At 42.4% G+C, this 12513-nt stretch overlaps 1 long non-coding RNA gene across 1 annotated transcript in view; it reads left to right on the top strand.

The window, feature by feature from the left end:
- Positions 1–283: 283 nt before the first annotated feature.
- The window catches only part of LOC138753281 (uncharacterized), a 110892-nt gene continuing 98662 nt past the window's right edge, over positions 284–12513 (top strand). Inside the window, exon 1 of the long non-coding RNA XR_011351072.1 lies at positions 284–380. This is a non-coding gene — a long non-coding RNA (uncharacterized lncRNA). The remainder of the gene's footprint in view (positions 381–12513) is intronic.

Raw genomic sequence — 12513 nt, forward strand, 5'->3', positions numbered from 1 at the left:
TCATAATTTTGGAGGATGTGTCTTTACCTCCCGAAAGCAGAAGAAAATCCAGAAGGACTGTGCAAGTGCAAACTATTGCTTCCCTGCAAGCATCTTAATCTGAGCATAAACCTGACCCAGCCAACAACTGCTTTTGGCAGGCTCGTTACCTGCCAGAATTCTAATGTAACCACGGCAATTGTGGAATGTTTTATTAGGAATAAACAACGTGCAGGAAATTAGGGTGCAGAAAACAATTGCTAGTAATTCAAATCCCTGATAAGTTAATGCAAGTTATCCAAGTGGCAGATATTGAGTGTACCTGGGGGGAATGGAAGCAGGAGACATCTGTATGTCAGAAAATAATAAGGTTCAAGACATTTACTCTCCCTGTTACCCAGGTATTATGATCCGCTCATTAAGAATTCAAGTTTTTTTTCCTTGATGTTGCCAGTAACCTACTGTTTTCCTTTGTGTCAGTGTTAAAATTCCAGGAAGGGTGTGTGATTCATAACTTCTTTCTCACAACAGCTTAGCAAAATAACATGATTAATAGCTGGTTGGTAGTCACAACTTGAAACAAAAAATGCATCCTTATTTAAAGCTGTTAAAACTGCATCAATTAATAGATTATAAACTAAGTCATTAGGTTCGTTTCATTTTATGGTTGTTACAGAATGGGTTAATAAAATTATGATAAAATATATCTTAAAAAGGAATAGGTTGTGGGGGTTTAGTTTAGGTACACTTCACAAACAGATATCTATGTAACACTTCACAAAATGCATCTCATTTGAAATGCAAGAGCTATGCCTAAGCAGACTCCATGTCTACAGTGACTTTGAAGAAGGCTTATGAAGACTTCACAAGTAGGTGTAACTTGGACTGATTTTGTGAAATCCATTTGGACTATTGTCTTTAAAGGAACAGAAGTCCAGGCTCAGAAACTGATTTTTTTTTACAGTGCCAGCGATCCATGACTGGTTGAAGTTTGCTGTTGCAAACAGAGAGAAAAAATATATCCTATGCACTTTGGAGAGGGAGAGAGAGACAGGGGGTTGGGTGGGGAGAGAGTTTCATTTTACAGTCGGAAGATGTATTGGAAACTGAAAGTTTTGCTGTAAGACCCCAATTGAAGGTGGGTTTTGAGTTCTGAGTTCAGCCTATTCTAAACCCTTGTAGTTAATTACAAGAGGGTGTGGCTGGTTATTGTGTTTCTCCTGGAATAGGGAAAAAAACGAACTCTCTGTGGTAACCTGGAAGAAGAGGTTATCGTTTTGGAAAACAAATGAAGGGGCAAGTTTCTTTGGCAATACATTGTAGTGGCTGATTGAAGGAGATCAGTTTGTGTATGTCCAACGAGCAACGAATACCTCTCTCTGAAAGCAACACAGACTTTCCTTTGCGGTAACAATTTAAGGTAAAGCACCAGAGCCTGGTGACGATAATAAATGTTAAATTCTATGCACAATCTGGAAAATTGCCTGATACCAGTGAACTTGGAGAAGTGAAAAATGAACGATTGGACAGTGAAACAAAGAACTTTCCTGAACACATACTCATTACATAGAAGTGTGCTTAGAATGAGAAGGGGATTAAGTTAGGTTAAGTTAATGTAAAGAAGTTAAATATTGATATTATTATGTTTTTAGAGAATTTGTTTAATTAACCAATGTCTTCATGACATTCCTGCTGGTTTTTGGAGTCCTCTGGGCTTATAACATAACACACACTCACTGATTTATTATTTGATGGGCTTCTATTTATTTACTTGGGGTGGAAGGTGTTACGTTTGGATGCAACTGATTGAAGTAACAAATCATTGTGGCTCTTGTGGATGTCATCCTTCCAGGGTGTCTGTTGTACTTTCTATCAGAGGTTCAATCTGTCCTTGTGCCACTGGAAAGTCTGCAGATGCTGGGGTCGAGGGCAATGCACGAACATGCTGGAGAAACTCAGCAAGTCACGTAGTGCCCATCGCAAGTTGCTTGGTTCCCTCCTCTCCTCTCTACCTTCCCCCAAGCTCCCCGACCGCCTTTTTATACAGGCCCCTCCATGATACCTGACAAAGGGCCCAGGCTCAAAATGTTGGTTACCCGTTACTTCCTATGGAGGCTGTGTGACCTGCTGAGTTTCTCCAGTAATTTTGTGCAAAACAAAAGCTACAATTGGAAAGTGGGTTTCACATGAGAAAGCTTAATAACTGTGTTAAAAATGACTATTCCATAAGAAATAGGTCCAAAAGTAGACTATTTGGCCCATTAATCTTACTCAGCTATTGCATAAGATCATGGTTGATCTTCCTGAGGAAACAGCCTGGTCCACATAACTCTTAATTTCCACTATTCTTCAAAACTCTACCAATCTATGTCTGAAATACATTCAAGAGGCAAACTCTGGTGGAAGGGCAGAAGAGAAGTGATAGACGGAGAAGGGTAGTTCTCCGATAGGAGAAAGAAAGGAAAACGCTGAGGACATGGAGTTAAGGAGATAGAGGAATGGGGAGAGAACCATGGTGGGGGGGAAGGGATTAATGGAAATTGAAGAAGTCAATGTTAATGCCGCTGCATGACCTGGTGAGTTTCTCCAACTCGATCCTAGCATTTGCGGACTCTCTGGTTTAACCCAACCTCAGTATTTCCTTCCCTTCTCGCCTTGTCAGATTCTTTCCCTGTAAACTTCCTTGAGGTCTTTTTTTTTAAATTTCAATAATACAACACAGTAGAAGCCCCTTTGGGCCCATGAAGCCCGTATCACCCAATTAACCTACTAAACCTGTACATTTTGTAGGGTGGGTGGGTACCAGAGCACCTGGGCAAAAACCCTTGCAGGTCGTGGGGAGAACATGCAGACAGCACCGGATTTGAACCCAGGTGACTGGTGCCATAGCAGCATTGTGCTACTCACTACACTAACCTTTTTGGATGGAGCAGTCCCTATATCACTCAGTGGTGCATCATGGTAGAATACTTTTGATGGTGCATCTGTCAAAGTTCCTTTCTGTTTATGGTTCATTAATGATACTGAGCAAAACCAGTTCTCTAAAAGCATTGAGTGGGAACAATAATTGTGCCTCTATGGAGCATTTAAAAAAATGTTATGAATTTTAGTCCCAAATTTAATCAGTGGAAACTGGCTGAATAAGCATTAGAGATCCATTGTTGTGGAAAAGAGTGACAGTATCAGGGATAATGTGCAAACGTTCTGGAGCAACTCAGCATGTCATGAAGTATCAATAGGAAGTAAAGGGCAACGAACAATTTGGGCCTGGGCCCTTCATCAGCTATGCAAAGAATCCAAGTTCGAAAGGTTCTTTATTAGCCAGGGCAACAAAGGTTAGGAGGAGAAAGTCGGGCGGTGGGGTAAAGTGGGAAAATGGATCATGGTTAAATGACAAGGCAGACTCAATGGGCTGAATAGTCTATTTCTACTCAAATGGATGCTAGAAATTTACTCTTTTTCAGCCCAACCATCTTAAATATACCCAATGACTTTGCTTCCACAGCCGACCGTGGCAATGAATTCCACAAATTCACCACCCACAGGGTAAAGAAACTCCTCCTCATCTCTATTCTAAAGGGACGTGTTTATATTCAGGGGCTGTGCCCTCTGGTCCCAGACTTTCTTCTTTGGCTTGGCTTCGCGGACGAAGATTTATGGAGGGGTAATGTCCACGTCAGCTGCAGGCTCGTTTGTGGCTGACAAGTCCGATGCGGGACAGGCAGACACGTTTGCAGCGGTTGCAAGGGAAAATTGGTTGGTTGGGGTTGAGTGTTGGGTTTTTCCTCCTTTGTCTTTTGTCAGTGAGGTGGGCTCTGTGGTCTTCTTCAAAGGAGATTGCTGCCCGCCGTACTGTGAGGCGCCGAGATGCACGGTTTGAGGCGATATCAGCCCACTGGCAGTGGTCAATGTGGCAGACACCAAGAGATTTCTTTAGGCAGTCCTTGTATCTCTTCTTTGGTGCACCTCTGTCATGCTGGCCAGTGGAGAGCTCGCCATATAACACATCTTGGGAAGGCGATGGTCCTCCATTCTGGAGACCTGACCTACCCAGCGCAGTTGGATCTTCAGCAGCGTGGATTCGATGCTGTCGGCCTCTGCCATCTCGAGTACTTCGATGTTGGAGATGAAGTCGCTCCAATGAATGTTGAGGATGGAGCGGAGACAACGCTGGTGGAAGCGTTCTAGGAGCTGCAGGTGATGCCGGCAGAGGACCCATGATTCGGAGCTGAACAGGAGTGTGGGTATGACAACGGCTCTGTATACACTAATCTTTGTGAGGTTTTTCAGTTGGTTGTTTTTCCAGACTCTTTTGTGTAGTCTTCCAAAGGCGCTATTTGCCTTGGCGAGTCTGTTGTCTATCTCGTTGTCGATCCTTGCATCCGATGAACTTAGTACCATAGGAAATATCCTTTCCACATCCACTCTATTCAGGCCTTTCAGTTTTCAATGAGTTTCAGAGATTCCCTTCATTGTTCTAAATTCCAGCTATTACAGTCCCAGGGCCATCAAATGTTCCTCATATGATAACTCTCTCATGAACTTCCTCTGAGCTCTCTTTAATGTCAACCCATCTTTCCTTGGATAAGGAGCCCAAAACTGGTCACAAGAGCAGTCTGCCTTATAAATCTTCAACTTTTCATCTCCGCTTTCACATTCTAACCCTTTCAAAACCTGACATTGCCTTTGCCTTCCTACCACCGACTCTTCCTGCAAATTAAGTTTTAGATTTCCAATTTACACATAACTTTCAGAATGTGTAGACAGTTCTGCTGGTCTGTGGGATCCTGACAGTGGTGGTAGAAGAGGTGCATGCAGAATGAAAATCCTGAGGTGTGCATAATTCTGCTTCAGTATGCAAGCAGCTTCCGTGAACACGACATAAATTTTACCTTTATTGGGCGTTGAGGATAAGAGTAAAACTTTGGTTAGGCCGCACTTGGTGCACTTTTACTTGTCCCCTTATCAGAGGAATATGGAAAAGTACAAAGAGATCTATAAGGGTGTTGCCTGCATTAAAGGGGAGGTGGTGGTGGGGGGGAGAGTTTGAACAAACTCGCAGTGATTTCTCTGGAACATTGGAAGATGAGGAAGTTTATAAGAATATGAGATATGTAGATAAGATAGACTTTCAGAATCTTTATCCCAGGGTAAAAATGTCAACTACTAGAAGGCCTGTAAAGTGAGAAGGGCAAACGTTTAAGGGAGACGTACAGGGAACCTTTTAGACAGAGTCTGATGGAGACCTGGAACAGGCTGCCAAGGGTAGTGATGGAAGCAGAAAGTCGGGACTAATCTGTTCCAACTGGATGGAAACCATTCCCTGCTGGTTATTGACTATCTATCGAACAGTATCCTCCTGCGAGACCGGGTGAGTTCCTTCACCATTTCTTGTGTGCAATCACAGACTTTTGTGTTTCACTGTGTCACCTCTTTTCCCTTGGGTGTAGACTACCTTCCCTTGAGTCCTGAGAAAGGATCCCAACCCGAATTGGTGACTGCCCGTCTCTACCCGGGGACGGTGACGCTATCTCTATAAATGCATAATTATGCAAGGAATAGGGAGGGAGTGGGATGTTGAACCTAAGCTCATTGCAAATATTGTGGCCCAGAGGGCCTGTTCCTATGTCATATACAGATCTCAGATTTATTGTCAGAGTACACATATGACATCACATACAACCCAGGGGCAAAGCAGAATCACCACTTATTGGTAATAAAAAAACTTACACAATGTACACATGTAAACAACTAATTGTTCAATACAGAGAGGAGAAATAAAAACAAACTGCAAAAGTAAGGATCATTAAACGAGTCCCTGATTGAGTTTGTTGTTGAGGAGTCTGCTGGTGGAGGGGTAGCACCTGTTCCTGAACCTGGCAGTGCAAGTCTTGTGCTACCTAAACCTCTTTCCTGATGGTAGCAGGGAGAACAGAGCGTGTGCTGGGTGAACTGGATCCTTGAAGATTGTCACTGTTCTCTGATGGCAGTGTTCCCCGTGGTTGTAGGTGATGGGAATGCGTTTGCCTGTGATGTCCTGGACTGTGTCCACTACCTTTTACAGGGCTTTATGCTTGGGAGTATAGGTGTCCTGATACCAGATTGCATGCAGCTGGTCAGCACACTTTCCACCCCACATCTGTAGAAATTTGCCAGAGTTTCCGATGAGCCATACCAAACCTCCATAAACTCCTGAGGAAGTAGAGGGGCTGGCGTGCTTTCTTCACGATGTCATTAGTGTGTCGGCTCAAGGAAAGATCCTCCGAGATAGTGGCTCCCAAGAACTTAAATTTGCTCACTCTCTCCATCGCCGATCCCCCAATGATCACTGGATTGTATACCACTGGCTTTCCCTTCCCAAAGTCAACAATCAGCTCTTTGGTTTTGGTGTTCAATGTTCTATGATAACTTAGGATTTAAGCCCACTTAATTCCTGATTTGAAAACAGGCTCACTTTAACTCTAATGCAAACTTGTTTGACAAACCCACTCATCTTTAGCCAATGCAGGCTTAGGATCAGTCTTGTTATCCTTGTCTCCAACAAGTGGCAGGGTTCCATTCCCTGCGTTCTTCTCTGATCAGGGTTAGTGGATTTCAAATCATAGAACACTTCACCACGTAACGTGCAGATTCAGAACACAAGACGCATTACAACAGCCCGTAACTTTGTCATTTTTAACTTGGTTGGACTAATCAAGACTGAAATTTAATATATCTTTTTAACTGAAGAGTTTTTATTAATGAAAATGTGAATGAATGATAATGACATTATTGTCATATACATTATACGATGTACATGTGCCCTGCTGCAGCTGAGCGATGTAAAAAAAATGATGTTAAAAAAAAAGCAAATATAATTGAATGCGAACAAAAATTTCAAATAAGTCACCTCAGGACTGAACCAAAAATAAAAACCAAGAAAGTTAAGTCCAACAAATACCTAATTTCCTTTTGAACACAAGTGTTGAATCTGCTTCCTTTCAGTGATGTCATTGAGATCCTAGAAAAATATTAGCATGTAGGGAAAACCCACCCATCAGCTTCTTCCACCATCTACATTAAGTCTATCCCCTCCCCTTCCTTGGATACTGATACTTTCTACTTACTATTCCTTAATTAAATCAATGCTCAGTCCCTCCTAAGCAATATCACATGAAATAAAATGAAATAAACATCACAAGCCCTGGAGTAACACCGCAATCTCAAAGGTGGGATTAAGTAACAGCAATGGACTTGGCACATACCACTTCGTCAAATCAAGGTTAGGCTGGAAGACTGACAACCTTGAAACCCGACCTTGCGCTGGAGTTTTTCACACAATCATCATCTTGGCGAGGAGCTCCAGACACTCATCTATTACGGCTAATAGAGAATCCCCTTCAGCCAAGTGACAGCAAATAAACAGGACACAATTAGAACCTTTTGCAGGATTGAAAGAATGCTTAATCAAGGATTATTACTGTGCCAAGTTCGCATTTTCTGCTTCCACTGGGATTTCAACTAAGACTGCCCATGGGCCTCAACGGAACCATCTTAGAGGGGAAAGTCGTGCTATCTGTGTTGGCATCAAAACTGAATTTTTGAATTGAAAAGGATAAAGTTACGACTTTTTCTGTTGTTTTACATTCTGAGTGACAGAGCTGTGTTACATGTAATTTCTTCCTCAGGAATCGGCAGAAACCGAAGTGGTGAATATATAAGAACACAGACGTGTCTTTGTTTCAATGCGGTCTACCGTATTTCTCCACACCACTCTTAATTTCTGGGCGGGGTTTGTTTTCATCACATCCCCACCTTCGGTTTTTTATTGTGGCAGGAGATGGAAAAGAGGTGGTTCCAGGGTAGCAGCAAGTGAATACCCCCCCTCCCCCAAAACGCACCTCGTGTTATGAAGGATATATTTGAATGGTTTTGCAAGCCGATGCATTGCCTAGCCCAGCAAGACACTAAACCAGACAGTGGAGAAGGTAGCAGGCTACTAATCCATGTCGGAAGGACCACCGAGGGTGTGTAGAGGCCAACTGGAGCTGCTCCTTAGTAAAAGTCGACATCAATTGGAACAGCAGAGGAAATTGGAGAGGGCAAAGCAAGACATAAGTTGGGACCACACTTGTGATTTTGATCTGTACCAGGAGTAGATATTGCAACATATCCTCTCAAATGGATTAAAAACAAGTGGATCCATGATTTTATGTTTAACAATGAAGGTTCATTTACTGAACCCTGCAACACACATGTCTTTATTTAACTTGTTAGCATTTTCTGGCAAGGGCTTTGCGTTGTTAATAGCATCATAATGTAACAATATAAGAATTCGGACAAATGTCTCATTTTAAGATTATAATTTTGAACTTCTGGGGAATTTTCTTTTTCAACTTGTACTAACTGTCTAGGAATGCTTCAGGGACAAATAAGTTAATTGGTCTATTAGGTTTGTCAGGGACTGGTTTCCAAGGTGGTGAACCCTGTCTAACCCTTGTCCCGCAGGAAACATTGCATTTAAAACATTGACCTGTGGCCTCATTGGGGGATACAAGTAACATAAGCAAGTGTGCTTTCAGTCTCTACGTTGTGCAGGCTTTGCATGAAACACTGTTGGGTAAGCACAAATAGGTCATTCAGCCCAACCAAAGGGCCCACCAGTTGGATTTCCCTTTCACCCCATCTCCAAATGTGCGGCCTACTGGTAATGGAATAAACTGTTATTCTGGGCAGTTTTGTTTGATTATGTAATTGCAAAGTGCGAAGTAGTTGAAATTCCATTTGGCCTGAGTCTTGTAATTATGTCTCCAATTCAAAATTTCTTCATGTTTTATTGTGTTCTTAAAAACTTGGACCTGCCTTTCTTTTCCCAAATGAGACGGGTTGATCTCATTTTATGAGACAGATTGCTCTCGCTTTTCCTCACAGCTGAATAACTCAAGCCCTGCTTCACGGCCACAGTGAACCTTCCCAGTGTCTCAGTGTCTTTTACGGAATTAGAAAAATGTCAACACACAAGGAGACCATTTGCAGCACAGCCCCAGATAACACCAGCCCCAACAACAGCATAATCAAATGGGAGTCTATTGACATGTGATCAATCTGGGCACAGTTCCACAAGCGCTGTTATGTTCAATGCAACCCAAAAAAAAGACTTTAATTCACAAAGGGATAACGCTGAAAAAGACAAGCTAAAAAAAAAAATCTATTCACCCAAGAGGGTCATTACTTACTCAGGAGTTTGCAGTGGTTTAGTACGAATCCAGAAAACCTGTCAAATTTCTACAGAGGTGTGGTGGAAAATGTGCTGTCTGGATGCATCATGGTCTGGTATGGGAACACTAATAGCCTTGAGCATAAAGCCTTCGAAAAGGTAGTGGATGCAGCCCAGGACATCACAGGCAAAACCCTCCCCACTATTCAGCACATCTACAGGGAATGGTACGGTCAGTGGGCAGCAGCCATCATCAAAGACCCGCACCACCCAGCACATGCTCGTTTCTCACTGCTGCCATCAGGAAAGAGGTGTAGGTGCCACAAGACTCGCACCACCAGGTTCAGGAACCCTCCACCATCAGACTCCTCAATGACAAACTCAATCAGAGACTTATTTAAGGACTCTTACTTGTGCACTTTATTGATTTTCTTTTGTTGTCTCTGTATTACACAAAGTTTGTTTACATCCGTTATCTACTTACCGTTCTTTAATTTTTTTACATTTTCACACCATGAACAATTTATTTTTTGCATATCAATTAGTGGTAATTCTGCCATGCCCACAGGAAAAATTAATCCCAGGGTTGCGTGTGATGCCATGTATGTTCTCTGACAATAAATCTGAATCCAAAATAGCTGGGAAGCAGGATTATCCTAGAATCTGTTGTAATTCATTATGTTTAGCATTGACAGAATGAACTAAATGGTATTATTTCACAGCTGCAAGGTTCTATGATTCTATTGGCATTTAAACATGCCTTCATTGGAAACTGCTATCAGGAAATTATTTCAAATTGGACTTAAAGTTAAAAAGCAGAATTAAAGGAAACAAGAGCAGTTAATGCTAAATGGTTGTAAATGACAGTGTAGTGGACCTCCAGACCACATCATAAAAATTCTGTATGTTTAGATGACAAACATCATTTTGTTCTAATCCAGTAACAGATTATGAAGAAGTTACTATTTATAGCTGTTCAGGGACCTCGATTTTCTTTTAGTCAAATTGGCCAAGATTCCTATCCCCCTTTCCTTCCTCTAATGCCTTTCGAGAAATGTTTGCATTTTAAAAATTCAGACATAGTATGGCAACAGGCCCTTCCAGCCCACGATCCTCGACCTCCCAATTATTCCCAATTGACCTACAACTCCCCTATGTTTTCAAGGGTGGGTGGAAGCTGGAAAATCCAGAGGAAACCCACGCAGACGCAGGGAGAACGTACCAACTCCTTACAGACAGCACCGGATTCGAACCCAGGATGCTGACACGATAACAGCGTGTGGCTTCTGGTACACTACTGGCAAGGCCAGCATTTATTGCCCAATGGTAGTAGAATCATCTACTTGAACTTGAACTTCTATAGGTTCTCCCATAGAATTGGTGAAAATAATTCCCACAGAACCATTGGATGGAGAGTTCTAGGATTTGGACCCAGTGACTATGAAGGATATATTTCCAAGTCAAGATGTTATACAGCTTGGAGGGAAACCTGGTAGTAGTGGTATTTCCAGCCACCTGCTGCTCTTGCCCTTCTTGGTAGTAGAGGGGGGTATTGTCAGAGTAGCCTGCTACTGTAGCCAGAGTATTCACATTGGCTGGTCTAGTTAAGTTTCTTGTTAATGGTACCCCAATACTGATGTGGAGGACTTAGCAATGGGTGTGCCATTGAATGTCATAGGTAGGCTGTTGAATGAGATGTCTTGATGGAGATGGTCACTGTATGCCAAATTTATGACACAAACATTATCTGAAGTTAACCTAAATGGTTTCCAGGACCTGTTTCATTGAGACATAAAACTGCTTCAGTTGCTGAGGGGTTGTGAATGGAAATGAATGTCCTTCCTTCTGAACCTATGATGGATGGAAGGGAGGTCACTGATGAAGCCGTTGATGGTAGTTGGTGCTCAGGGCACAGTGCTGAGGAGGACCTGCAGTGATGTTCTGTGACCAGGGCGATGGATAACCGACAACCATAATCATCTTCCCGTCGACTCCAGAGACTAAAGTGCCTTTCCTTTGACGCACTTTGAAGCCACACTTAGTCAAATGTTGAATTATGTCAATGTTAGTCCCTATGGAATTCGACTCTGCTCAACGTTTCGATCAAAACTTTGATGAGATTTGGGTGCATTCTGGATCATGTAAGGAAGGCAGATTTCATCCCCTGAAAGACATTCGTGTACCAGATGCAGTAGTCTTTTGTGACATTGTTACTAATACTAGTCGGCATGTTTCCAAATTCCCAATTATTAACTGAATTTAAATTCCACAGGTGTCATGGTGGGATTTAAATTTATGTCTCCAGATTAGTAGTCTAGTAATTTAACTGATGCATCACCAGTCTGACAAAATAAATTTTATCGATTCATAAAATATTCATAATAGAAGGGTCTATGTTTTGATGGTAACAATTGTGGGTAAAAGGGAGTTTAGGGATTGGGAATGTGATTGTAGGTATATGTTTAAGGACTTGGATAATTGAGTACCGTATATGCTGCTGTATAGGACAACTCGTGTATAAGATGACTCCCAAATCTAGCACTTACCATTGACCATTGGACTGATGTTGTCACAATATTTTAATACCAAATGACCCTGTAAAGTTTTTTATTTTATTAGCATATTTTAAAATAGGCCACCATCAGATCCTGTAACAGGCTGTTTAAAGCCTGTAAAGACCCAACACCAGTCAGATGGGGAGGATGGACCCCACGGGGGAGTTCTGAGACTTTGTTAGACATGCGCAGGTTTCCTCCACTGAAATGCCCCTCGATGCGCACGCGTTCTTTTCACTGACACCATCTGGGTGGGGGTGAGTCAGGTTGCACCGAGAGCCTGACCTGGATACTTCCATAGACATGGGTCGGGTTGTGCCAAGGGCCTGACCGGGACACTTGCATGGAGGTGAGTTGAGTTGCACCAAGGGCCTAACTGGGACTCTGGCATGGAGGTGAGTCAGGTTGTCAGTGCGAGAAACGTGGTAGAGTCCACCTAGGGCCTGACTGGAACAAAGAGCCAGCGGGATGGGGATAGGACTGTTTCCCCAGGCTCTGTGGGCTTTGATGAAATTCCATTGGGCCATGTCAGTTGTATTAGGAGCTGTCTTCCCAACCAGTAATAACAGCTCTCTCTGCTGCCCTGGCAAGACAATCACATTTAAGTAAGGTTCATGGTATTTATTAATGAAGCAAATTACAATTTCCACACTGTACCAATTGCTACTCTCATCAAAATTTTGTTGCCATTGAAAATGTAATTTAGTTCTTGCCAAACTCTGCCAAAATTTAACACTGGGTATGGAATGAAAATAATCACCTCATTTAAGGTAAGAATGAATC

This window comes from Narcine bancroftii, chromosome 2 (assembly GCF_036971445.1).
Source record: "Narcine bancroftii isolate sNarBan1 chromosome 2, sNarBan1.hap1, whole genome shotgun sequence".
Taxonomy (NCBI): Eukaryota; Metazoa; Chordata; class Chondrichthyes; order Torpediniformes; family Narcinidae; genus Narcine; species Narcine bancroftii.